The sequence below is a fragment of the Epargyreus clarus genome, unplaced genomic scaffold (genome assembly GCF_041222505.1).
Source record: "Epargyreus clarus isolate Ecla_fem2 unplaced genomic scaffold, WU_Ecla_fem_2.2 ptg000016l, whole genome shotgun sequence".
Classification (NCBI taxonomy): Eukaryota; Metazoa; Arthropoda; class Insecta; order Lepidoptera; family Hesperiidae; genus Epargyreus; species Epargyreus clarus.
Window position 1 is genome coordinate 7,802,123 of NW_027332224.1, and position 27,280 is coordinate 7,829,402.

The 27,280-nt window shown below is 37.9% G+C and overlaps 1 protein-coding gene and 1 long non-coding RNA gene across 2 annotated transcripts in view; one reads left to right on the forward strand and one right to left on the reverse strand.

Moving 5' to 3' along the window:
* Nucleotides 1-20,488, reverse strand: part of LOC140748628 (uncharacterized) — a 71,771-nt gene extending 51,283 nt beyond the window's left edge. The window contains exon 1 of the long non-coding RNA XR_012102960.1: nt 20,444-20,488. This is a non-coding gene — a long non-coding RNA (uncharacterized LOC140748628). The remainder of the gene's footprint in view (nt 1-20,443) is intronic.
* The window catches only part of fra (neogenin protein frazzled), a 194,056-nt gene that overhangs the window by 5,007 nt on the left and 161,769 nt on the right, over nt 1-27,280 (forward strand). The gene's annotated exons all lie outside the window — the stretch shown is intronic.

A 27,280-nucleotide genomic window follows, 5' to 3' on the forward strand; every position in this document is an offset into this window, starting at 1 on the left:
TTACGTAAATGAAAAATACATATTCGGGCGTAAACGAGGGCGGGATATAAAACAACAGGGAAACAGGAAAAAACATACAAAATAGCAGGGAAGCGAAATTCTATCAAGTAATCAAAGTAATTACGATTTTTACGCCAAAGAGTGTTACGGTTAAAACCTCTTATGGTAATGGGGCCTTGATGGGTTTATGCCCTATAGCTGAACATGTGTCTCCGTACCGTAACAAGGAGAAAGCTAGAAGCATAGTGTAATCTCATTCGAGGGGTCTGAGGTTCAAGTCCGAGGCACTCATTTTTGACTTTTCGAATTGATATGCGTATTAAAAATTAGTTATCATTTCCGTAAATGCTGAAGCAAAACATCGCGAGGAAAACAAGTTCTAAAAATGTCTTCAAGGGGTGTGAAATCTACCAATTCGCACTTGACAAGCGTGGTGGACTATGGACTAGAACCCTCTCACTCTGAGAGGAGACTTGTCGGTTGGTAACCTTTTGTGTAAAACTTGTTACAGAAATAAATATAGTTCAAAAACCTAAAAGCACGGTTTTATGATAAACTCAACTAAAAAGTAGAAAATAATTTACAATCTAGGAATCAATTAAGAAACAGTAAATAGTATAATTGTGAAAGAAGCGTGGGGTGCTCCACTTATCAGTTTTCGAAAAGCACCCCACATAATTTTTCCCGAAGGCGCCAAAAGTAACGTAATTTTAAAATCAGAGCTAAGAATAACCAAATTTCCCAAGAACAGAAGCTTTTAACTCAGAAATATAAGGCGCAGTCCTTTTGATTAGATACGATATAATCTTAAAATCAATAAGACTGAACGTAATGAAATGTTAAATGTAACAGGAAAAGAAGGTATAAAACATCATGATGTGATTTCACGGAATTCAATCAGCAATCAAGCGAATAGGTCTCGAGTAGGGTTAATGGCCCTGTGAATGTATTACAGGATTACAACTCTTTGATTTAATATTATTTTAAGGTTCAAAGGTTAGAAAGAACCCTTTGTGGTTCGATTTCGCACCACCGCCACACCCATTTCTGCCTAATAACGGCAGTGTTAAGCGCTGCTGTGTACTGGTTTAAAGGGTGTGGTAAGGGAGACTTACTTATCTGAGGTATTCCAGCTTAGTTCTCAGGTTGCAACGCACATGTGGCCGACCTCAGTTAGAAATCTAATTCTATCTGGGGTTGATTATAGATGTCCACGGGTGGCAGCAGCCACTTACCATTAGATATACTGCTTATCTCCGATTTCTATATTATGATATAAAAGATTAAATTAACTTTCAAAATAACACTATTTTTAATTTGTTTTTTCACAGAGATAAAATATTCACCCTAAATGAAGTTCATACTGCCTTTTTATAGGATAAAATGTCATATAAATGTGCAAGTAGCACTCTGGAGGCACGCAGGTGGCTAATTGAAAATAATATCTCATTTTCCGCTGAAAAATGCAATTTCCTGAAATTTCACAGCCATATATCACGGACGCAGAGGAGCGGAAGTACATTTGCCGGAAGTGCGCTTTTTTAAATTAAATTGTTTCTAAAGTTTTAAAAGGTTTATCTATGGGTAATACAATTTTGTTGAATCAAATTTTCTGACATTATAGGGCTACGTTTTTTTTTGCCCTTAAGTAGAGAATCCTAAAAAGATCTTTTCAGAAGACTCATGGGCGATTTACAAACTTCATCATCATCATCAACCTATTACTGTCCCACTGCTGGGCACTGGTCTCTACTCAGAATGAGAAGGATTAAGCCATAGTCCACCGCGCTGGCCAAGTGCGAATTGGTAGACTTCACATACCTTTGAAATCTTTTTCTTTAAGATATTCAGGTATGCAGGTTTCGTCACGATGTTTTCCTTCACCGTTTAAGCAAGTGATAATTAATTTCTAATACGCACTGAATTTTCAAAAATCAGAGGTGCGTGCCTGAGATTTGTACCTGGGTCTCTTCGATCAAGAGGCCGAGTTTCTTAACCACTACGCTATCACTGCTGAGATTGCTGATTTGCAAACATTTATCACTATTAACTCTTACCTTCCGTCATCCGCATTACATTACCCTGTTTCGCTATTAGCCTCCAGTTTTTCAAGTACCTAGGCCAGTACCTAGCGGTACTAAAAAGGGCTGTAACGTTTAAAATGAAGCTGTAAAAACTGCCACCGATTATCCTTACAAGTGTAAAGCCAATGAGCTTCGCATTCTGCCCTATTGGACAGGGATGGCGATCTAAGATCGATTAATCGAAGAATCGATCTTTTGGACCAAAAAAAATATTATTTCAATTGTTCCCCAGTAGATCGATTCAGTGAATCTAACTTTCATACTAGAAAATCGAAGGTCGAAATTTATTGAACATTAACATGATATGGACTTTTTTTGCTGACGGATACGTATTTCAGTGCTTGTTTGGTCCTGATACTCCTGATGACCTTTTTTAAATTAGCTATCTTCGCTCCCTTTTCAGTTGAAAAGATCAAAGATAGATTTTTTAGAATCGATTCTTTGGGCTTCCAATTTTACCCCGCTTTATTAGCTTGAGTTGTATCTATGTATGGATGTAACGGAATCTTTGAAATCGATTGCTACCCACTTTGAACGGTCCAATTAATTTAAAATTTTGAACAGTTATCAAGAACCGATGACAATACACGATTTTCATAATTCTATATAAGGAGAATCATCATGATCGTCAGGAATCAGGATTAACGATTTTCCTTGTGCGATTTTAGCGTGGTTTTTAGTTTTCAAACTATATATTTTTTTGTAAATCGATTTACGAGTATTACACTTCGATTCGAATCGATTTAAGAATCGCTCTTTTTCGGAAAGAATCCCCATCCCTACTAATGGTCTGGTAATGACTTGGTTAATTTCCCGGACGTTGCTTTTGGAATGACTTGCTTCTTATTTTAATGGAAATGAGACAACTATAAGTGGATGACAGATGAGCTGATTAGAAGTTATCAGTGGTGATGGTTCGACATATTTTGTTAAGGTACAAATATTTAAGGTGAGACGATACTTACTTTTATACGTTTTGAAAATCAACGAACACCGGGTTCGATCCTTGACTAGGTAGGCCACATGTTTTTTTTTACACGCTTTTTATTAGCTTCACCTGTATGTTTGTATGTTTGTTTGTATGTTTGTTTGTATGTTTGTAACCGACTTCTTTGGGCGCGATTTTGACCCACTTTAAATGGCCAGATTTCGTTCAAACTTTGTAGATTTATTTCACAATTATACTATTTACTGTTCCTTAATTGATTCCTAGATTCATTTAGATTTTCTACTTTTTAGTTAATTTTATCATGAAAGCGTGTTTTTTAGTTTTTTGAACTATATTTATTTATAATATGCAAGTAGCAGACGAGCATGCAATCCACTTGACGGCATGTGGCTCCTGACGCCAATGAAAATCTATAATCAAACCCAGATAAGATTAGATTCGTACTTAAGGTCAGCCACAAATCAGCCGCTACTGAGGACTGAGCTGGGACGCCTCGGATAAGTATGCCTCGCTTACCATTGGCTTTGAAACCAGAGCACAGTAGCGCTTAACACTATTATAAGCAGAAATAGATGTGGCGGTGGTTTTGCCGGGACGAACCATAGAGTGTTCTACCACTAAAATACTTTATATGTTATGAAGATAAATTCGACCAAGCTTTTACAAATATTTTCGTTTATATTTTCTCCCATTCGGCCATCGAAACCAGAGCACGTCGTAAGTCATTACATTTCAATTGTAACTGTAGAAAAAATGTGATTTATTCCTGTATACGGAAAATGGAAATAAAACTAGCCAAGTGCGTGTCTGATGTAGATTTATTTTATTTATTTATTTATTCGGGACTACCAGCATAAGATACAGCAGTGACTATCATATACAGTACAATCATATCTATTATCTTATTGGGTAACTGTTCTTACTATGACAGGTAATCACAACATGCGTTGAATGTATATACATACTTAAAATTACTATTAAACTATTAAACTATGTAGCTATAACTAATAACATTAAAATAAAAATAAATATAGGTACGTCAAAAATTTGGAACTTTTTTGAGCTTGGCTAAATAGGTGGAGAAACCATCGTGGTGTACATCGAGGTCTAAGATCTTCGTAGCTAGTTTATTAGACAGACGGGCCACGCGGACCATCGGTGCATAACGACCGAGATTAGACCTGAACTGCTTAATGTGGAATAAACTGCATGGTTTTCTGGGTATCCTGGCGGGAACGTTGTATTGCAATCTTTTTAAAAGTGACGGACAATCGATAGCACCATTTATCAACTTATACAAGAATAGTAAATCTAATTGAGTTCGTCGTGTTGATAACTCCTGCAGATTAAAATATTTTAGTCTCTCTTTATATGTTTTTATAATTCTTGGTACTTTAAAACGGTATGTCAAGATACGAGAAAATTTCTTTTGAACCCGTTCGATTCTATTTCCGTATATCTTATAATTAGGGCACCATACAATACTACCATATTCAAGCTTGTTTCGCACATAGCTATTGTATAGCTGGATAACAGCAGCTGGTTTTTTAAAACTTTTTGTGCATCTCAGAATAAAACCCAGTGCTTTATATGCATCAGTTGCAATCTTATCGATGTGATTCGAAAAACTGAGTTTACTATCAATAAGTATACCAAGATCGCGTATAGTAGAAACCTCTTCAAGTTTATTATTGGCTATGTAATATGTCGTAATGTGTCGTATGTGTGTGTGTAGATGAGGGTTCCGTAAGTTTTGCGTGATTTTTTGTTATGAAATAGTGCTAGTTACATGCGTGTCTTTATCAAAATTGTATTGGTAGAACATTCGTAAGTAGTGGACGATTACCATATTAGTTAGACATGTAGAGGGTTCCGTTTTAAGACATTTGTTCTGAGTTCGGATACTTGTGTTTGTTTCATTTGTGTGTGATTGTGTTGTCTATGAATGCCTCCGAAGAATTCTGCAAGGTGTTTTCCAAAATGTTGTCATTTTTTAATACGTTTAAATAGCAAACGTGCATGCAGCCCTCTTGATGGTCAATACCGCCCATGGTCATCTGTAACCAACTCCATATAGGACAGGTACTATCTCTTCTTAATATATATAACTCAAAGGTGACTGACTGACGTAGTGATCTATCAACGCACAGCCCAAACCACTGGACGGATCGGGCTGAAATTTGGCATGCAGGTAGATGTTATGACGTAGGCATCCGCTAAGAAAGGATTTTGATCAATTCTACCCCCAAGGGGATAAAATAGGGGATGAAAATATTACTTCGTAACGCGAGCGAAGCCGCGGGCAAAAGCTCGTCTGATAATAGATGCGTTGAAATTCGTGAGGTCTATATGGTTGCCTCATATGTAATTTTGAAGGTGGTAGAACCCTTTGTGGTTCGACTCCAGCGGCACCACCGCCACACCTATTTCTACCTAATAACTGCAGTGTTAGATGCTGCTGTGTTCCGGTTTGAAGGGTGTGGTAAGGGAGAAAGACTTTTCCGAGGCATTCCAGCTTAGTCCTCAGGGGTAGCGGCGCATCTGTGGCCGACCTCAGGTAGGAATATCTAATCCTATCTGGGGTTTATTACAGATGTCCATGGGCGGCAGTAGCCACTTACCATCAGGTGGACTGCATGCTCGTCTGCTACTCTTATATTATAAAAAAAAAAAAAAATAATTAAGTGACATCCACATCGTTTCACAAAAACTCCGAACAACTTTACACTAGACAAGTGTGGTGATTGTACCTCCACAACACTACTGTTTGTACCTTTCAAAGTTCGCTCTATTCGTTTACGGAACCCTAAAACGTAATATATTTTTATATAGAGAGCGAAAAATAAAAATGTCACGTCGCCCCACGGGGGTAGGTATGTCCAGTAATAACGGAGGAATATCTGAGAAATTGTTTATTCTTGACAGCGCCGGGAACCCGCGGGAAAATGTGATATGAACCGGGTTTCATATCGTCAGGTATTTGTGGGTTACTTGGGTTTTGGAGATGTGTGTGTTTTGTTTGTGGTGTTTCTTGAAATTGAATGTTTGCGGATATATGTGTCCTATTCGATGAGAATAAGAAATGGAGGTCGTCTTGAACTCTGAACATATTCTACGCTGCTTCAAGGCAGGTAGGTGGAGGAAGTATAAAAGTAAATTTAAATAACATTAAGGTATGAAAATATACGCGTATAATGGCTACCACCATACTGGTCTGACGCGCAGAGGGTCCCGGGTTCGATCCCCGGCCAGACAGAAATCTAAATGGTGAATTTAGATTTCTGTTTCTGGGTCTGGGTGTTTGTGTATTTGTCTCTGAGTGTGTCCATGGCACCCACGATACATGGAATCCTAGTGTGGGGCTGTGAGTGTAGACAGCGTTTTTTTTTTGAAGTCGGTTAAAATGACATACCCGTGACTATCTTTTCCTGAAACTTATAATATAGAAGTAGCAGAAGAGCATGTAGTCCACCTCATGGTAAGTAACTACTGCCGCCCGTGGACATCGGTAACCAACCTCAAATAGGATTAGATATTCCTACCTGAGGTCGGCCATAGACGCGCTTGTAGCCATATAAGCGAATTCTGTAATTATTAATAAGAGTAAAGTTTCTTAAACCATAGGTGTCTACTTAGTCCGACATCGAACCCGGATATCTGTCTCAGCCATATGAACATGCCACGTGACTCGTCAAAAAGTGCCATGAGCAAAACTCTACATAGAGTACTCTAAGCTTTACGTATAAGTGGAACAGTACTTGATCGTAGCGTCATATCTGTCGAAGATAGAAAGTAATAATAACGACATTGTGTAAGGCGTTTACAGATGTGCGTTTTTTCACGACAGACGATTTTGCGATTTTACGAATTAGAGATAATCTTTTAAAACGACTCATAGAGCACGGACAAATGAAAATGGATGATTAAGTACTAAATTGTTAACCTCTAATTGTTATTTATTCAGTGGATTTTCTAAAATATTAATGAACGTGGAAGCCTTTTATTCCCAACTCAAATACGCACTTTTATCATTGATCTATTAAAATTCATATCTCATTTATTCAAAATTGATTCATATAGAACTCATTGAACATCTGAAATCTACCACCGCTGCAGGAGGTTCGCTATGAAGAAGAAGCGGCGAAAGAAACTCCATTGAATGTTGTATATCTATGACCTAAATTGCTTATATGCTCTACACTAACATTGCAACACTAACACAAGATAGCTACTTCCCTGCATATGTAGCATGTGAAAATGTGTCTTACAGCAGATTCAATAACTGTACCCTTAGTATAAGTTTTTCATGTTGACAGAAATGACTGTTTTTGTTTTGGTTTACGTATTTTCTATATATTTCCAATCAGTTCTCATATAATCCGCTAGGGGCGCTGATTGGAAATGTATGGGCAAACATGTAAACAAATACCAAAACACTCATTTTTGTAATAACGTAAAAAATTCATACCGAGGGTACTGAATACGACAATGATTCTCCCGGTCGACAGATAAATTTCTCAAAAATCGCACATGTGAAGTACCCTTAATAACAGCTGCGACCCGCAAGGTTATTAGCGAGTCGTCACGTTCAGGATGCGGTGATAAGATGCAGCAATTATCGAGCTGATAACACCGGTTTGACTATCTTATGGACGGAACGGTTCTCGAATGCCCAAGATCCTCTTAAACTACCCACGTTTGTACGGTATAAGTTGTTTAATGTTGTCTGGGGCTCGACTCCGACGGCACCATCGCCACACGTGTTTTTGCCTAATAACAGCAGTGTTAAACGCTGCTGTGTTCTGGTTTGAAGGGTGTGGTAAGGGAGACATACTTTTCAGAGGCGTTCCAGCTTAGTCCTCAGGGTAAGCGGCGCATTTGAAGGTGGTAGAACCCTTTGTGGTTCGACTCCGGCGGCACCACCGCCACACCTATTTCTACCTAATAACAGCAGTGCAGGTGCTGCTGTGTTCCGGTTTGAAGGGTGTGGTAAGGGAGACAGACTTTTCCGAGGCGTCCCAGCTTAGTTTAAATATCTAAACCTCTCTGGGGTTGATTACAGATGTACATAGGCAACAGTAGCTATTTACCATCAGGTGCACCGTATGCTTGTCTGCTACTTTTATATTATAAATAATTCGCCAAGTACGAGTCGAACTCGCACGTGGAGGCTTCCGTACCACCAAATTATTTTCTACTTATTTTTTATTCATTTTATTATTTTCAACAATACTTAGTTATATAACACAAAAATAGATGGCGTTGGGGTGATGATGAATACGTAAACAACGTATAATAAAATTGAAATAGCTATATGAAAATATGTTTTATGGTTCTGATTTGTATTTATTATAATACCAGTTATAGTAGTTAACGGATTTGAAAAAAAATCAGCCGTCTTCCTAGTACGGTTTAACAGTTAGATTATTAAATGCCGGTTTATTGTATGGAGACCCTCTTTAATATTCAACTTTATCTTATTTTTAGTATTTGTTGTTATAGCGGCTACCGTTATGCATCTTCTGTCAAAATTTCAAGTGTTCCAGAGGGTTGCAGAGATAGAGCCATGTGACAGACCGACAGACAGCGAAGTCTTAATTTAGGGTTTCGTTTTTACCCTTTGGGTACGGAACCCTAAATATCTTAGTTTACAAACAGACACTTCAATTTTATTTATTTGTATAGAAGATAGATAGATAGGGCCAAAGTGGCTAGGAACGTAATCAAGTCCTTTATATGGAAATTCCGGATTAGCTAGTGCTTCGCTTATGCTTTGGGGAATAGTTCCACAATATATTACAATATTGGTTAGACTCCGTTTTATGCGGCAAAGATGGAATTTAATAAATTCCTTGCTAAAGCTTATCATGAAATGTTTAGTTTGTCTAAATATATTTATATTTTAGGAGCTTTCATCCTAATATTTTTTGAAATTAAATATGTGTAGCTAATACGTAGATAACTAAGATAATTGTCCCTGTAGTTCGAGAATCAGAATAGGGTTACGGTATCCCTTGCCTGTCGTAAGAAGTGACTAAAAGGGGCTTCCGGGGTAGCGGGTGGCAAGAGTGGGAGCTCGTACCACCTGGCCAACGACTCCGGGAAGGACGGCGGTATGTGTGGTCGCATACCGTCGTGCACACCAGACGGTGTGGCGAGCGTCACGGTCTCCTGGGCGGACTCCGGTTGCGTTCTTTGGAGATCCCGTAGTCCTTAACGCAGCGAGGATGGTCGCACCCTTTAAACCACATCACAGCAGTACATAACTGTTATTAGGCAGAAGTAGATGTCCAATTGGACATATCACTTACTAGTTTTTGCCCGCGGCTTCGCCCGCGTTTAAAAGAAAATAATATAATATACTAACATACTTACATAAAACTGAAAATTCATACAGAACCTTCAACTTTGCTAAAGATCATCATTTGATCAAATGCATAGTTTACGATTCAATCCTTACTAATATCGATTAAAATAATCGATGTTTTGGGTCCAAAAGATCGATTCTCCGATTAATCGATCTTAGATCGCCATTCCTAGTTCCCGTGGGATTTCCGGGATAAAAACTATCCTATGTCCTTTCTCGGGTCTCAGACTATCTTTGTACAAAATTTCATTAAAATCGGTTCTGTGGTTTGGGCGTGAAGAAGAGCCAACCAGACAGACAGACAGACAGACAGACAGACAGACAGACAGACAGACAGACACACAGACACACAGAGTTACTTTCTGATTTATAATATTAGTAAGGATTATATCTTTTTAACGTGCAATCGTTTAAAGATAGCCCTAAAAAAGAACTTCCTTCTGAGGTATTCCCGGAGCGCTATGACATGGGGCTCTTCAAAAAAGGTGTAAAAAGAGCTCTCCTCCACAGCCGGCGATGCATTGGCGACTCCTCAGGTGTTGCAAATGTTCATAGGCGACGGTGACTACTTCCCATCAGGTAGCCCGTCTGCCTCATCGTTTAGGTATAAATATAAAAAAAATGCTAGCTTATTGCTCCCACAAATAGAAAACCATTAACCAGTAGGTACAAGTACATCCTGAATATTGAGCGCGACAGTGCAACTGACATGATTGCTCGTCTGATCTTGGATCGCAGCCAACTTCCATTACGGTTTGACCGCGAGCTGTCTTAATGTAATAAGATAATTACAGCTCCAAACATGGCTAATTATAATTAACATTTGTTGGGGTGTGGATCAGGGAGTTGGTATTTTTGGTATATTGGCGTTAGCGTGAAGTGGAACTTTTGGTTGAGAGATTTTTCTCTGTTCTGGATAAGTTTCTGCTCTATCCTTACAAATGAATTTATTATTTTTGAAGGTGGTAGAACCCTTTGTGGTTCGACTCCGGCGGCACCACCGCCACACCTATTTCTGCCTAATAACAACAGTGTTAGGCGCTGCTGTGTTCCGGTTTGAAGGGTGTGGTAGTGAAGGGAGACATACTTTTCCGAGGCGTTCTAGCTTAGTCCTCAGGGGTAGCGGCACATCTGTGGCCGACCTCAGGTAGGAATATCTAATCCTATCTGGGGTTGATTACAGATGTTCATGGGCGGCAGTAGCCACTTACTATCAGGTGGACTACATGCTCGTCTGCTACTCTATATTATAAAAAAAATGGACTATTGTTATCGTAAAGCTGAACATTTTTATAAAGTACCAGACGAGCACCTGATGGTAAATAACTACTGCTTATGAACATCTGTAGTCAATTCCAGATAAAATTACATTCCCACCTGAGGTCGACACTTGTGCCGCGATACCTGAGCATTAAGCTGGAACGCTCGGAAAAGTATGTGACCCTTACCACACAAATTTAAATAGACCTTGGGGATAGAAACGTATCTGTGGCCGACCTCTAGAAACGAATGTTTTCTAGGGTTGATAGGGATGTCTGTGGGTTCGTAAGCCACTACGAGATGGAATGCATGCTCATTTGTTATTTCAATTTTATAAAAAAAAACGGCGTGAGTGGTTCGTGTGGACATGAACATGTCCGTGTGACCTATACACAAAGACAATTAACACGTTGACTCAAAACAAATACCTAAATTTCATTTGCTTTGCAGACCGCTGACGAAACTAAAATTTTAAGACGACGTAAATGCAGGATTGATAAGTAAAGTATAAAGATAATTCACCGCCTTGAAATGGAATGAAGCCACAAAAGGATGATTTTTTCATTTATTGTTTGAATTCTTGACAAATAAAGAACGTAACACATATAAAAACTTTAAAAATAAATAATTACGTAATTTACGTAATAAATAAATATTTCAAACACTTCAGGGACATTTAAGAACGGAGACGTGGCAACACTCAATTTCAATTCTCAAAACTGTTTACACTTTCTTGTTAGCGGTGTTCAATCCAAGATTTTACCCATCTAAGAATACAGTAAATACAAAAAATACAGTAAATAACACAGTTAAATACAATTATTCGAATCCGAATGACTCTATAAATAAGTGTGAGCATTTAGCGGGCGTTAGGGACAAGATGTATGTCTCCAGGAATGTGGGATAACGGGGAAGATTTATTGAGGAGGGCTTAAGTCATTAGGTGTTAGTCGCCACGGGGTATTTTAGGTTATACGAGTTTCTTGGCCGGCTTAGCTTACGTTAGAAGTGATAGCCTAGTGGTTAGAATTTTCCAAGGCTTTGTGCGTTTTAGAAATTAATGATCACGATGAAGCAAATATCTTGAGGAAATCCACAGCCTCGGGAGTACTTATAAAAGTAAATTCTCACAGTTGTATAATTTTCTATCTAATCGCACTTGGCCAGCGTGGTTGACTTTGGGCTAATCGCCTCTTACTTTGCGAGATAGTAATGGTTTGACGATAAAAAAATCCACTGACTAGCAGACTAGTAGAGGGACTTGAAAAGGGTCCTAGGCCAAAAAATGTTAAAAGTAGGCCCCAGTATCATCATGCGATGATATTCATCTAGTAAAATATAAGAGAAGCGCCCCACACATTGTACTATTAGACAATAATCTTAATCACAAACTTTATTTTTATTAATTGCAAACACTGCAATTACTGTTTTATTAATTACTGTAATTTTCTTAAATTAAATAAATGCAAGTACTCTCCAACGCCAGTAATCGTATCAGAATTAGATCTCGAAAGCATTGCTAATGGACAGACCCTCAATCAGCCAAAAGATGAGCATGGTGTAAATTATTCACTCCATCACCGGACGGAGCTTTTAACGGGAGTATCGGAGGAAACTTTTTGAAAATTTTGCGAAAAGGTCAAACGTTAAAAGCCTGAAGTTTTGATCCCGTTGACTAATTAATGAGTTGAGCGATCTGATACTGATATTTGGAAATTCAATGTGAATAGCTAATAATGGTTGATTTGTAAATGATGGAGGACTTTCTTTCCTTTACCTTTTTGAAGGTAGAGAAAACCCTCCGTGATTCGACTTCGGCGGCACCACCTCCGCACCTACCCCTGTCTTATAACAGCAACAGTTGTGTTCTGGTTTGAAGGGTGTGGAGACACTTTTCCGAAGCGTACCAACGTAGTAAGAAAGAAGGAGATGTAAAGCATCTGTAGTCGACCTTACTAGGAATCTAATCTTATGTGGGGTTGATTACAGATCTCCATGGGCAGCAGCTTACCATGAAATGGACTGCATGCTCGGTCGCTACTTCTAAAATAATAAAAAATATAATCCCCATAATAATATTGCTGTTAATAATAAATCTCATTTCGTTAGTTTAATAGATATATTTCTTAGTATAACAGGCGGATAGCCATGAGGACCAATCGTCTACTAAATATGTTTGATATTCCTATAATAGTCCATATTATTAAGCATAATATTCAATTGCTTGTGGAATTGTAAAAATATACACGAAAATATATAAGATTTTTTTTTTATTACTACGATACGACCAATTTCAAATAATCGATAAGGACCCATTCAAAGTATAGGCTATCTTATTAGAATCGTCTGGACCGTTTTACATAAGAAAACTGGCACGTTTCGGTCCCTGAAAACTAAATGGACGTGTGTCTGGAGAGGGAATTATTTGCGGCTTTCAAAGGCGAATTTTGGCGCCCAAATCACGTACCGTCCGTTGGGATCCGTGTTCTAATAAAGCGGGGTGTTGCAAGGGAGCGCGATGGGCCCGACACGTTTCATATCCAATAGATCTTATTGCTGTCGCCAGTAAGTAATAGTTGGTGGAAATACGTGGTTCGTAATAAAGAAATGCTAGTGTTAGTAATTGATGTGGTTTATCATATTTGTAGCGTTGTGTCAGCTTATTTATTCTGAGGTTATAGGTGGCTTATGGAAACGGCTTGTTACGGACGTTGGATTAATGTCGATTGTCAGAGATGCGTTCTTATTTTAGTTATTAGATTTAATATCATGTAATGTTTGTCTGTATTTACGGGACATTAGATAAAGTAATAAGTTAATTACATTAAGATTTATCATGTGTCGTGGATGCTATGCTCACACGCAAACAAAAATACGCAACAACACCCAAACTCAGGACAGAAATCTAAACTCATCATAAGATATTTGTGTGTTAGGGGTTCGAACCCGGTATCCATTGCTTGTTAGGCTGGTCACCGCACCACCCCGCGGCTCGACATTGCCTTAGTATTACTAGGATTTCATAATGGTGCTTTCATGTCATATGAAACCACCATTAGATTACATTACATTATATGGTTACTCATGTATCACAAAATCTGAATATTGTATTTGTTTATTATTTCAATATATATACTGGCACAAACAAATATTATATTAATATTATTAATCCGAAAATAAAAGCTTTCTACACGCCTATGCTTCCAAGGGATACCACAAGCGACAATTCACGTATTATCTGGACCTGATCACCTTCGTACAAGTTCATTAAAAAGGGCGTGCCTTAATCCAGGAATGAGGAGCTATTAGCAAAGGACTCGTTTGATGTGTTCACGTTTTGACGATATAACTGGAATAATTTAATAAAGCAATTTAAACGGCACCCCGTTTCACTTAATCCCCGTCTCGTGTTACCCCTTTCGCCTCTGAGGGTGTTCGTTCATTCGATCGCTTTGAATGGAGCGAAGGTAAGCCTTTGACCAATGTAAAGTGCATAAAAGTCTTTTTTTTTTATATGGTAGCTAATGTGTAATCAACCCCGGATAGGATTACAGTTCTATCTGTGGTCGGTTACAGACGCATTACAACTTCTGAAGATTAAAACGCTGCGTATAATAGGCATGATGACAAATTTTGAAAACCCTTTTTATAATGTAGGTATATGTCTACCGATTCCAAAAATCGTATTATTTCGGTAATAAATTCATACTAACGACAATAATAGCATTTGTTTCTAGCCATTTTGAATTAAGCGCGATAACGCCCGCGAGTGTCATGGCGTCCATTGGTGACGTCACGTTAGAATATCCCATACAAAATTTCAAGTAATTCAGTGACATACCCAAAAATGACGTCATTGGCGCTCCGATTAGCGTTTCAGACAAGATGGCCGACTGCAGTATTTTATACTTTTATTTAATTGAAAATATGATGGTAGATGATGATTTAAAGGTGGTAGAACCCTTTGTGGTTCGACTCCGGCGGCACCACCGCCACACCTATTTCTACCTAATAACAGCAGTGTTTTACGCTGCTGTGTTCCGGTTTGAAGGGTGTGGTAAGGGAGACAGACTTTTCCGAGGCGTTCTGCGGCGCATCTGTGGCCGACCTCAGGTAGGAATATCTAATCCTATCTGGGGTTGATTACAGATGTCCATGGGTGGCAGTAGCCACGTACCATCAGGTGGACTGCATGCATGCTCGTCTGCTACTCTTATATTATAAAAAAAAGATAAATCTTAGTTTTTTTTTTAAAACTGAGTCGTTTTTGAGAATCCTTTCAATATATTGAGTTTTCTTAAAGCATTTATTCTCTGATTTTTTAATACTGTCATCATGCCAATTGTCAAATCCTGAAACCAGAACGCAGATGTGCTTAATATTGGTGTTGTTATTAGGCAGAAATAGATGTGTCGGTGGTGTGTTCGGATTAAACCAAAATGGGTTTTATCATCTTCCAACCAAATTCTCGAGAATTAGTTTGATTATGCACACCTATACATATGCAAAGATTTGGTTTATACTACAGATTGGTAAATCAAATTAAAATATTTTACTTAATGTTAGTTCGTCACCGATTTTTTAACGTCAATGACGTAGCATCTGCAAGTTATTTCGTACGTACATAAATTGATTAAACACTTCTTTGCAAATATAATTTCAGGTTGATTTTCCCATGAGGCCACGTGTTATGCGATCCGATGTGAGTAAATGAGGGCAGTCCCTCGCGCGAATTGAAAATGAAATCCTCTGTAAGAGGAGAGTGTTTCCGATAATAAATTCATACCCAATTATAAGCATTGGCGCAAGAGTGTTTGCTGTTCGGAATATTACACCGATACGCTTGGAGTTTTTGACTCTAATCAATTCCAAGTTTATTTGAAGAGACGTTTAATGGAATACTTAGTGGAGTAACACTAGTGTAGTTTTATTTGATAGAAGTAACAAACGAGCAAGCAGTCCGCCTGACGGAAAATTGCAACGTAACGCCCGTGGACATCTGTAACCCGAGATAAGATTTAAATCCTATCTGAGGTCGGGCACAGATGCGTTTCTACCACTGAGGACTAAGTAGGAACGCCTCGGATAAGTATGTCTCCTCACGAGATAACTACGAGTATCTTAACACTAGATATATAATAACTCTAATCAATACGAATTTTTCCTATGAATTTAATGTGCCGAATTAATTAAAAAAAAAATGTACCAACAATATTTTTTCTGACTAAACCTATTTTAGTTTGATAAACCTACAAAGAAATATAAGAATATTGTATTACGAGCTTACAAAGTTGTATAAACTTTATAACGTCATTACAACCGCCGACAAAGTTTTTCACGTCTATTAAATTTCCATTAAATTCCGCACGCCAGCTATTACGCGAACACATGTAATTGTTATGGCTGTTCCCCGTAAGAAAACCATGGGTTTATTGTACCTATAACATAACATTATGTACGCACGGTAATCGGTGGAACAATATAAAAACTGCTTTACCATCAAGTTTTAAATAATTGGCCTACTGCGAGTTCAAATAGCAACCGGAGGGTACCGTACAAAAAATATATTTTTTTTTATTTATAGTATTTGTTATCAAAGTATTTATAGAAATACATTGTAAAAATTTGAACTATCTACCTACGTCATAACGATTTAATTAAAAAAGCGAATGACGTCGAAAAATCCTGCTTTCTTACATGGTGACCTCCATTTATTTTCAAGATTTTTTTATTTATAGTAGTTGTTGTTATAGTGGCAACCTTTATACATAAATTATCTGTAAAAAAATCAAGTGTATACTCGAATCTATTACGGTTCAAGCGATAGAACCTTGTGACGGATAGACAGCGGATACTTCTCTATGCGTTGCGTTTTTAACACGCTTTTATTAGCTTCAGACGTATGTATGTTGGTATGTTAGTATGTAAAGGAATCTTTGAACATGATTTTAACCCCCTTCAAAACGTCGGATTAACTCGAAATTTGGCATACTTATTAAGGACCGATGACAATTCAATATTTTAAACATTAATAGTTTTGTACCATTGTCCTTATCAACATCCTCTGGATTAACGATTTTCGAGGCGAGATTTTTCAAACACCTTCAGCAAAGTTCATCGCAACTTTAGATTGCAAATAAGAATTATTGCTATTTAGTTTCAATAGACGTAACTTTTATATCGTGATTTTTAGTTTAGAAAATAATAATGTTATTTCCCTATAACTCAAATGTTCTTAAACATATCTATAATGCGCTCTTGTAGAATGATTTTTAGGATTCCGTACTCAAAGGTTAAAACGAAACCCTCTGCGGTCTGTTCGTCTGTCGTTGGGCTTTATCTCTTAAATCGTACTAGATAGACACTTGATTTTTTTACAAACGATGAATAATGGTGGTCGCTATAACGAGAAATACTAAAAAATAATAAATAATTATAGTTCAAAAAACTAAAAAACACGCTTTTATGATAAAGTCAACTAAAAAGTAGAAAATAATTTTCAATCTAAGAATCAATTAAGGAACAGTAAATAGTATAATTGTGGAAAAAGTGTGGGGTGCTTTTCGAACCTGATAAATGGAGCTTAAAATGGAGATAAAATTACCTTATTATAGTCCGCGTAAAACTGCTAGTCCGTTTTGAATATAGAAATGAATCGCGTCACCATAGCGAATTGTATGACTACACCTGCTCGCAACAACTTCAGAGCGGACTGGGTGTTTGGCACGGACTATACCTGTCGAAAAACGCGTAACAGACGTGTTCTTCGATGTTTCTCATCCCATTGTTCTAAATTATCTTAATCTTTTTAAATCTACATTTATATTCTAAGGTCAATTGGCTTACTACTCAAGAACTCAAGAATTCCCGAACTAGAACGGAAAGTAGGAAGGCGCTGTAATATTGATGAGCAACAGGCCACATGTTCCCAGGGATATAAATAATTCTCTCTTTTCCTTGACATTTTTCCGTGTTTTGAAAAGATTTGATAGCTTAGGTATATGGAATTCGGTTTCGGAGATTCACGGATCAAAATCCTAACATCTTTGCTTATTTCAACTTATGTACGAATTACAATCAATTATCAAATACTTTAATGCCAAAAAAGAATATTTTGAAACTTACATGCCTGAGAATTTTCTGAAAAGGTAGAACCCTTTGTTGTTCGACGCCAGCGGCACCACCGCCACACCTATTTCTATCTAATAACAGCAGCGTTAAACGCTGCTGTGTTATGGTTAGAAGGGTGTGGTTATTTTTTTTATAATATAAGAGTAGCAGACGAGCATGCAGTTCACCTGATGGTGAGGGGCTACTGCCGCCCATGGACATCTGTAATCAACCCCAGGTAGGATTAAGTATTCTTACCTGAGGTCGGCCGCCGCTACCCCTGAGGACTAAGCTGGAACGCCTCGGAAAAGTCTGTCTCCCTTAAAACCGGAACACAGCAGCGCCTAACACTGTTGTTATTAGGTAGAAATAGGTGTGGTAAGGAAGACATACCTTTCCGAGGCATTGCAGCTTAGTCTTCAGGGTTAGCGGCGCATCTGTGGCTGACATTAGGTAGGAGTCTAATCCTATCTGGGGGGGTCCAATCACTTACCATCAGGTGGACTGCATGCGTAATTATTTCTCAAATTAATAGAACACCCGTGCTCAGTGGACGATAACACTTACATTTATTCCACATGAAATTCTGGAGGAATCCCGTTTTATGCTTCTGATGGTATCCATACTTTGTTTCACCAATAGGGGAAGCTCCAAGTTTCCCCCAATCCTTACTAATATTATAAATCCGAAAGGAACTCTGTCTGTCTGTCTGTCTATCTGTCTGTCTCTTCTTCACGCCTAAACCACTGAACCGATTTTAATGAAATTTTGTACTAAGATAATCTGAGACCCGAGAAAGGATATGGGATAGTTTTTATCCCGGAAATCCCACGGGAACTAGGGATGGCAATCTAAGATCGATTAATCGAAGAATCGATCTTTTGGACCAAAAAATCGATTATTTTAATCGATATTAGTAACAATTGAATCGTAAACTATGCATTTGATCAAGTGATGATCTTTAGCAAAGTTGTTTTCCATGAGCCCACGAAGGTTTCAGAGTTGGTACGTCCAATTTTCGCCATATGGCACCACTTGCATTCCAATGAAGGTACGAATTTTCAGTTTTATGTATGTTACTATGTCATATTATTTTCTTTTAAACGCGGGCAAAAACTAGTTATGTAATAAAACTGAGACAGAAAAGGTTACCGCTAAATCATTGGTAATATTTTTTCCTTTGATCAAAAACATCTTTTGCATTTTCAAAAGATTTAACTATTCAAATCTTACCAAAAAGCTTCCTTTCAGATTCAACGAATCGTCCTAGATTTCTCGAATCTCGTAAAATTGACCAGCTTCAATAGAACGGCGAGTTCTCGTGGAATTCTTTCTTCGCCGGAACAATCGCTGCGGCGTTAAATATTCTCGAGTGTGCTTGACACAGAATGGCGGAGCTGGTGTTTTGTTCCAGCTCCGTTCTGGAATACATTTTGTTTCGAGTTACGTAAGGGTTGATGGAAAGTGGCTTACAGTTTAAAGGTATTATGAGGGAGGAAGATCTTTCTTACTTTCGGTCTGTGAAGTGAAGACTTCTGATGATGATTTGTGTTTTAGGGCTAATGTCTATTATCTTGCTTGTGTCTTTCCTGGATCTTAAATCCAGCTGAGATTCGATCTAAAATGGATTCTAATACATGTCACTGCGAGGATGAGATTACTAATGTAGGAAGATCTTTCATATTTCTTATGCTCCGGGGTAACGACACATTGTCGGTTAAGATCGACTAAGGTCAATCTTCGATGTTAGGATATACACTGCAAACTAGTTTATTACTTGAAATTCTCCAAAAAATAGAAGAGCTAGTATTCTTACCTTATTCTTCATTCAAACACATCTCATCTGAATCAATCTTTTCGTGAAACTCTCAGAAAATTGGAATTGTGATTTTGTGATTTGTATTCATATGTAAACTTTCTGTTATATCGTACAGTCAGACAGATATATAGACAAAAATTCATATAGGATTTCTAGATATATGATACGTATAGTGTATTGCACGAAAAAGACACCGCGTGTTATAGATTTTTTTTACATTTGTGTTTTACTGTGACTCTGGTTAAGTGCATTGTTTTTACTTCTTAGGTATTAATACTTACACAAAGTATATCTCTTACAGATGTTTTAATGAAAATGGGTTCAAGTGCAATTAATTCCGAAATTAATTAGCTAAACGAGAGGCGTCGTCCGCCATATTTAAAAAGAGACCGTTAAAAATTAAAAACTATACCCATTGGCCGTTGTCTCCAAACTTTGCATTCTCGAGTGAGCCCTGCCGTTTGTCCCAATTCAATTATTTTTAATTGAATGCCCCTTGTATATTGTTGGGACGGCTTTTGGAGGCGGCGCGGCTGCGGTTTTCGCGGCTTGCGTTTGCGATGCGATGGTGGAACTCTGGATTACAAATTCGATTTTTTTTCTATTCTGTAGTTTTTTTTTTTTTTATAAGTTTGGAATGGCATATGAAAGTGCAGTCCGCAGATGGTAAGTACACACTGCCAACCACGGACATCTATAACCAAATATATATAAAAGAGGGGTGGACATCTAAAACTAACTCCATATTAAACAGGGGTCTTCCTGAAGTTGATCACAGATGCATTACGACTCCTAAGGACTAAGACACCCTTTTTTTATATAGTATATGAATAGCAGACGAGCTTGCAGTCCACCTGATGGTAAGTGGCTACTGCCGCCCATGGACATCTGTAATCAACCCTAGATAGAACCAGAAATTCCTACCCGAGGTTGGCAACAGATGCGCCGCTACCCCCGAGGACTAAGCTGGAAGGCCTCGGAAAAGTATGTCTCCCTTACACACCCTTCAAAACGGAACACAGCAGCGCTTAACACTGCCTAATAACAAGGCAGAAATAGGTGTGGCGGTGGTGCCGCAGGAGCCGAACCTCAAAGGGTTCTACCACCTTAAAACTTCTACCACCTTCTCCATTAGTTCCCTGTGTTGTGGGTGCCACTAACACACACAAATAAAAATACAACAAACACTCAAACCCATAATAGAAATCTAAATTTGTTATTTAGATGCCTGCCTTGCTAGAGATACAACCATGCGACTTCTGCGAAAGGTGACCGCTCCGCCACGCGTTATTATTATTGTTGTAGTTCTTGTATTCTTCATATAAATCTTATCTAATACAGTACCAAAGCTACAGCTTTTGTTTACCACCGATTAATAGAAATGTTAATAACAAAGATAAAAACAATTTTATTTAAACAGTACTTTTTAACTGACGCATGACGCAAGCCGCATGCGCACTGCGGCCGCGGCGATGGCGACCTGAATGGTAATGAGCTCTTAGAAATGTAAAATGAAAAATGTCGGTCCTTTTGTCCGGAGGAAATAAGCAAATGGGGTTCAGGTTTTCAAGGTTTAGTGATGGCGGAACCTTATTTATTTGTAAATAATATTTTATTTAATAATAAAGGCAGTTTACAGATGCTTAAAGTGGTTGATCCATCCGTGGTTCCACAATGGAAGGCATTGGGAGCTTAAAGTGGTAGAACTCTCTGTGGTTCACATTAGAGGAACCACCGCCACACCTATTTCTGTCTAATAACAGCAGTGTTATGCATTGTTGTGTTCTGGTTTGAAGAGTGTGGTAAGGAAGACATACTTATCCGAGGCGTTCAAGCTTAGTTAGCGGTAGCGGCGCATCTGTGGCCGACCTCAGGTAGGAACTTATCTGGCGTTGATTACAGATGACCATGGGCGGTATTAAATAATATATTCTAGAAACAAACGAGCATGCAGTCCATCTGATAGTAAACAGCCAATGTCACGTAGGAAGTAAGAACATGCGTAACGAAGTCCGTATAGAACAGAGATTCTCACTGAAGCCGGTCGTAATTATGAAATCCTAATAAAAAAAATAAAAATAATAAAGACTAAAATAAATAATAAAAATAAAAAGAAGAAAAGAATAAAGAAAATAACTAATAGTTATAACAAAAAAAAACTAAAGATGGTCGCCTTATAACCTCGTTACTCAGCCAAATTAACCAAAACCATAAATATATGTGTTTTCGAGCTGCGACGACCACGTGACAACCACGTGACGACGAGCTGTCTCCCCCTAATCCTAAAGTAGATACAACGAGCCAGAGAATAGAGCCTTTATACATCCATCACAATAGACTTGGACCCTAAAATACAGACAAAGCGACAAATGATTTGTATGCCCCCCAGATAAATAATGTCTAAAGCAGCGGTTCCCAACTTTTTTCTTGGTCAGGGACGACTATTTAGTTATAATTAAAATAAAACTACAATAATCAAACTGAAACATCAATTTTAAAACTTTAATTAATAGGAATATTCACAGAAAGAAATAATAATACTCGTGTTATAGAATAAACTTTTGTAATTTTGTATTTATGTGATTTGAGCTTGTGTCTTCTTCAGCTTTGCTTGAACTAATATTATAGTAGCCGATTCTCAGACCTATTGAATATGCATATAAAATGTGGTGAAAATCGTTAAAGCCGTTTCGGAGGAGTACGGTAACTAACACGTGACACGAGAATTTTATATATAAGATAGGACTAGCACACGATCTTGCAATCCACTTGATGGTAATTGGCTACTGCCGCCCATGGACATCTGTAATCAAACCCCCGATAGGATTAGATATGCCTACCTGAGGTCGGTCATAGATCCACCCCTACCCCTGAGGACTTAGCTGAAATGCCTCCGAAAAGTATGTCTCTCTTACCATACCCTTCGAACCAGAATACAGAAGCGCTTAACACTGTTGATAGGCAGAAATAGGTGTGGCGGTGGTGCCGCCTGAGTCCAACCACAAAGGGTTGTACCACCTTCAAAAGCTCGGCTATCCTATGACTAAATTGTTACTCCAAGCTATTTTCAAACAGCTCACTCCCCACTGAATTTGTCGTTCACGGACAATATTTTGGCTTCCGCGGACCACCCGTGGTCGCGGTTGGTTGGTTGATTGGTCGGAGGTTGGGAACCACTGGCCTAAAGACTTGATGAGGTAACGCAATACCCAATTAGTGGACCTGGCTTCGACTAACGAGGGAATTGATTGAGGGGACACCACCGGTTCTAATTTAGACCTACCGACGTATTGTTAGAGTTTCGTTATGATTGATCAGAATACCTAGCTGAAGTACTCTTACATGTTTGATAACGCCCAAATTGATTTGCTGTTTGATAATTTGCGAATCAATGTAGGGCTTATACTTAATTCAATTTTGAAGGTTGTATTCGTAAGGGCACCGCTATCGCCTGTTATAACTTATTAATAAGCAATCTGTCTAATGGGTTTTCGTAAAGATTGATAATTGACAATTTCTTCATACTAGAGATTGTGAATTTTCTATCCTTGGTAAGGAAAACTAAGATAGATTGAGTATTAATTACGGGCGTTTATCAGTCATAACAGGGGTGTCGCGCTGTTGTGTTCTAATTAGTTGAGTGTGGTAAGGGAGATGTACTTTTACGAGGCATTCCAAATAAATATTTTGAGGTAGCAACGAATCTGTTGTTGACCTCAGATAGAACTCTACTATTAACTAGGATTGATTCGAGGGGTCTAGTACTTACCACTCAATAGGATGCTCGTTTATTTATTATGAAAAAAGTTCCACAATAATTGTGTAGAATTAAATAAATCAATTTAAAAAGAAATTTGCTTCATTCAGATTGTATTGAAGTAAATCAATAAATTGTATCTTTACCTAAAATAGAACCTAACGTTGATTACATTCTGTCTGTTTAGACTAATCAGGCGAAAGCATTTTTTCAACCCAACATTCAATAGTTAGAAAACTTTATCTATACACACTGAGAGTTGAATTCTGATTGCCCGAGAGTTCAGTCTGTCTGGTTCTAGCGTGGCCGATTCTAATTTGAACGCTAACGGTAATTCCTCTTTTTGAACCCTTTTTTCTAATTGAAAGGTATTTTCGGTCGTGAGTGATTTGTTACGTCGGATTTTAGGGCTCTTTAGCGAACGGGGGCGATGTTTTAATTAGAGGAGTCTTTGAAAGGGATGAATGAGCAGGGAAATGGGTTGCGTGTGTGGATTTTCTGTATATAAGATTAGCAGACGAGCATGCAGTCCACCTGATGGTAAGTGGCTACTGACGTGGACATCTGTAATGAACCCCAGATAAGATTAGATTCATAGCTGAGGTTGGCTGCAAAATGCGCCGCTACCCTTGAGGAGTAAGCTGGAATGCCTCGGTAAGGTATCTCCCTTTCAAACCAGAACACAGCAGTGCTTAACGCTGCTGTTATGAGGTAGAAATATATGTGTAAGCCTAGATTATGTGTATATCTTAGGTAAGTGTGCACTTCTCTAACATTTTTTTTTCTTGATTCACAGGTAAGCGGTTTTGGAATTTGAAAGTTCTGGTAGCGTGGGTTCTCCATGTGAAGCTATGCTCTAGCTGCTGGTTCCTGGAAAATTTGATTTGGAATTGGAGGTATTAGGTAGATACGGTACTTCTGTTTTTCTTGACTGGCATGAATTTTTATTAGTTGACCCTTTGTAGGTATGTTCTGTGATGCCAATGCCTTCCAGATCCAACAAAAACTGGGCGGTAGATTATGGATGGCTCTGGGTACTATTTTTTTTCAAATGAGGCAAAAATGCTGTCTGTGAAATTGAGATAGTAAGGCGTCCCACGTTTCGGGCTGCGATGCAATATTTGGGTCGATAAAGATGTCTTAAGAAGGCCCCGCCATTTGTCGCTTTCATTGCAAGAACGTTCGTTAGTCATCTGCAATCCCTAATAATATGTGTCCAAACGTGGTACCTAAGCCACGGAGCCGTTGCTACACTTGAAGACCAAATTTGTACGTTTCTGATAAGTATGTTTCCCTTACCACACCGTTCAAAACGTAACACAGCAGTACTTAACGCTGCTGTTATTAGGCAGCAATTTGTGACGGTGTTGCATCCGGAGTCGAATCACAGAGAGTTCTACCTTCAAAACTAACCATTACACAAAAAAATACTAGTGATATATGAAATGCGATACGTCAGTGGTCCACGTGTGATTAGCCGGCGACGCGGCCGGCGCGCGGTGTCGTGTTCCGGCACGGCTCGTACCGCATCTGCGCTAATGTTCTCGTGTGTGGTGCAAGGCGTGGGCGAGAGCGGGTGTGGTTAAGAGATGAAATTATGTATGGAGGTTCCTTTGCTGTTTCGTCTCCATAAAGAATGAGCTTTCGAAAAGGTGTAGATTATATGGACGTTCAATAGACTTCTGTAAAAAATCTACTTTGATTTTGAAAGAGAAGAATAAAAGTTCGCAATTTGTTGCATATTTTTAAAATATGTTCGGAAATGGAAAATGTAGAGAACAGCATATTTTTGTGCTAATAAAGCGATTTGAATTATTCTTTCAATTTGTTATGGTGGCTTAGGGGTTTATATGTCCTGCGATATTTCAAAAAAAACGTACAACTTTGACTAAAAGTAAAAATATCTTTTCATGACAAAGGAAAATATTGTAAGCCAATCAACATCTCTGAAAAGTGAGCCCTACGTAATAGATTCAAAGATGTGAAGATTTTTTAAAACACACAGATGCTTAACGTGGTAATTTAGTATTTGTATTAAATCTGAAACATATAATGTACTGTTTATTAACTTATTAGAAATGAGGTGAATATGTAGTTTGCGCAAAAGTTTCAGGACTATTTTTCAATACTTCCTCTAATGGAGAGTCCTGACAGGATTACGTCATTTCGTGCTATAGACCGTAAAAGTAGCACTCCAGGTTGTGTCAACATTCCTCCAAGCCTGGAGAGCTTTACGGCCAAATTGAATAGTTGACATGTTTGAGGCTAAGTACACATTTATATTCATATTCATATAACACATTTATGTTTTAGTAAGTCATATCTATTTTTTATATAAGTATACATTTTTTGCAAGGTATAGGTAACATGCTAATTTAGAAGGTGATAGAACCCTTTGTGGTCCGACTTCAGAGGTACCTGGTCCTGTAATAACAGCAGTGTTAAGCGCTGCTGGGTTCCGGTTTGAAGGGCGTTGTGAGGGAGACATATTTATCAGAGATATATTCAACTTAATTCTCAGGGGTAGCAACCCATTTGTGACTAACGAATTATAAAAAAAAAATAACAAAAAAAAATACAACCGACTTCTATGTCACTACAAAGTAAAAAATAATTAAAATAAATGTTGGTTTAGTACATATATCTGAAGTCGGCGCCCTATATATTTCGTTGGATAACGATGTAAAGAGCGTGTCTAATATGAGCGTAAAAAAAATGATACCGGCCGAATTGATAACCACCTCCTTTTTGAAGTCGGCTAAAAAGCTACGAAAACATTTTGTTACTTTCTAGTGACTGTAAGGCATGAAATATACTGTTAGTGAACTCAATTATAATGCAACTACTAGACAAGCGGGAAATTAAAAAAAATCTAACATACGGCGGGAACTTAGTTGCCAATCTATAACGGTCTCGTACTTATCAGCATAATATTAGTAAGTTAGAATTACGTTAAAAAATACGTATTTTGTTAAAAATAAGGCTTACCTTTTAGTTTGTTATTTATCATTAATCCTCAGATTTTGATCCTTATAAGCGACACACAAGTGGAATACTACAAGGTGCGTTTTTTTTTCAAAATCTTACAAGAATTTTTAAGTACTTAAATGACATTCTTACGCATTCAATCTATTAATTTTGCATCAGTCGCTGCTTTGTTGCAAGTTTATTTTATATCGAATAAGGTTCATTATATTAAAACACTGCAGTACAATCTTACCTTTAACCTTTGGCCCGATATGACCTAATTAATAACTCCCACTCGGCGAGGTACTGAATTTGACATTTGAAGTTTCCGGCACTCAATATGATTAGTTTTTGTTTTTTTGTTAACAAATTGGTTACCGATTTTATTTCTACGAAGTCTATTGAAGTTGGATTTGAACATTTATTTTTTTATGTACAAACTTTATAAGAATTAACTACGAGTATTAAATGATGTTACTTTGTATAGTAACATTTCGATTTATGAAGGACTAGCTGTGACCCGCGGTTTCACCCGCGTTAAAAAGAAACAGGGGCACAGCTAGTTCTTAAATATAAATAGCCTAAGTTACTCCTTATTACATCAGCTACCTGCCAGTAAAAGTCCCGTCAAAATCGGTCCAGCCATTTCAGAGATTAGCCAGAACAAACAGACAGACAGACACAAAAATTGTTATTTTGGTGTATGTACCGTATGTATATTTATATGCATGTAGTAAAAAGCGGTTATTTCAATATTACAAACAGACACTCCAATTTTGTTTATATGTATAGACGGGAAAATACGAATGATTTATTAATAGTAGTTATTAGTTTAGTTTTACTTCTGGTTGACATTAACAATTAGTATTTACCGTTATAATCAATACCCTTTTTACCCGACCTTGGAGGGTAATGATTGTCGGGGGTATGTGTGTCTCATTCTATGACACTTCTAGTAACCCAAAGG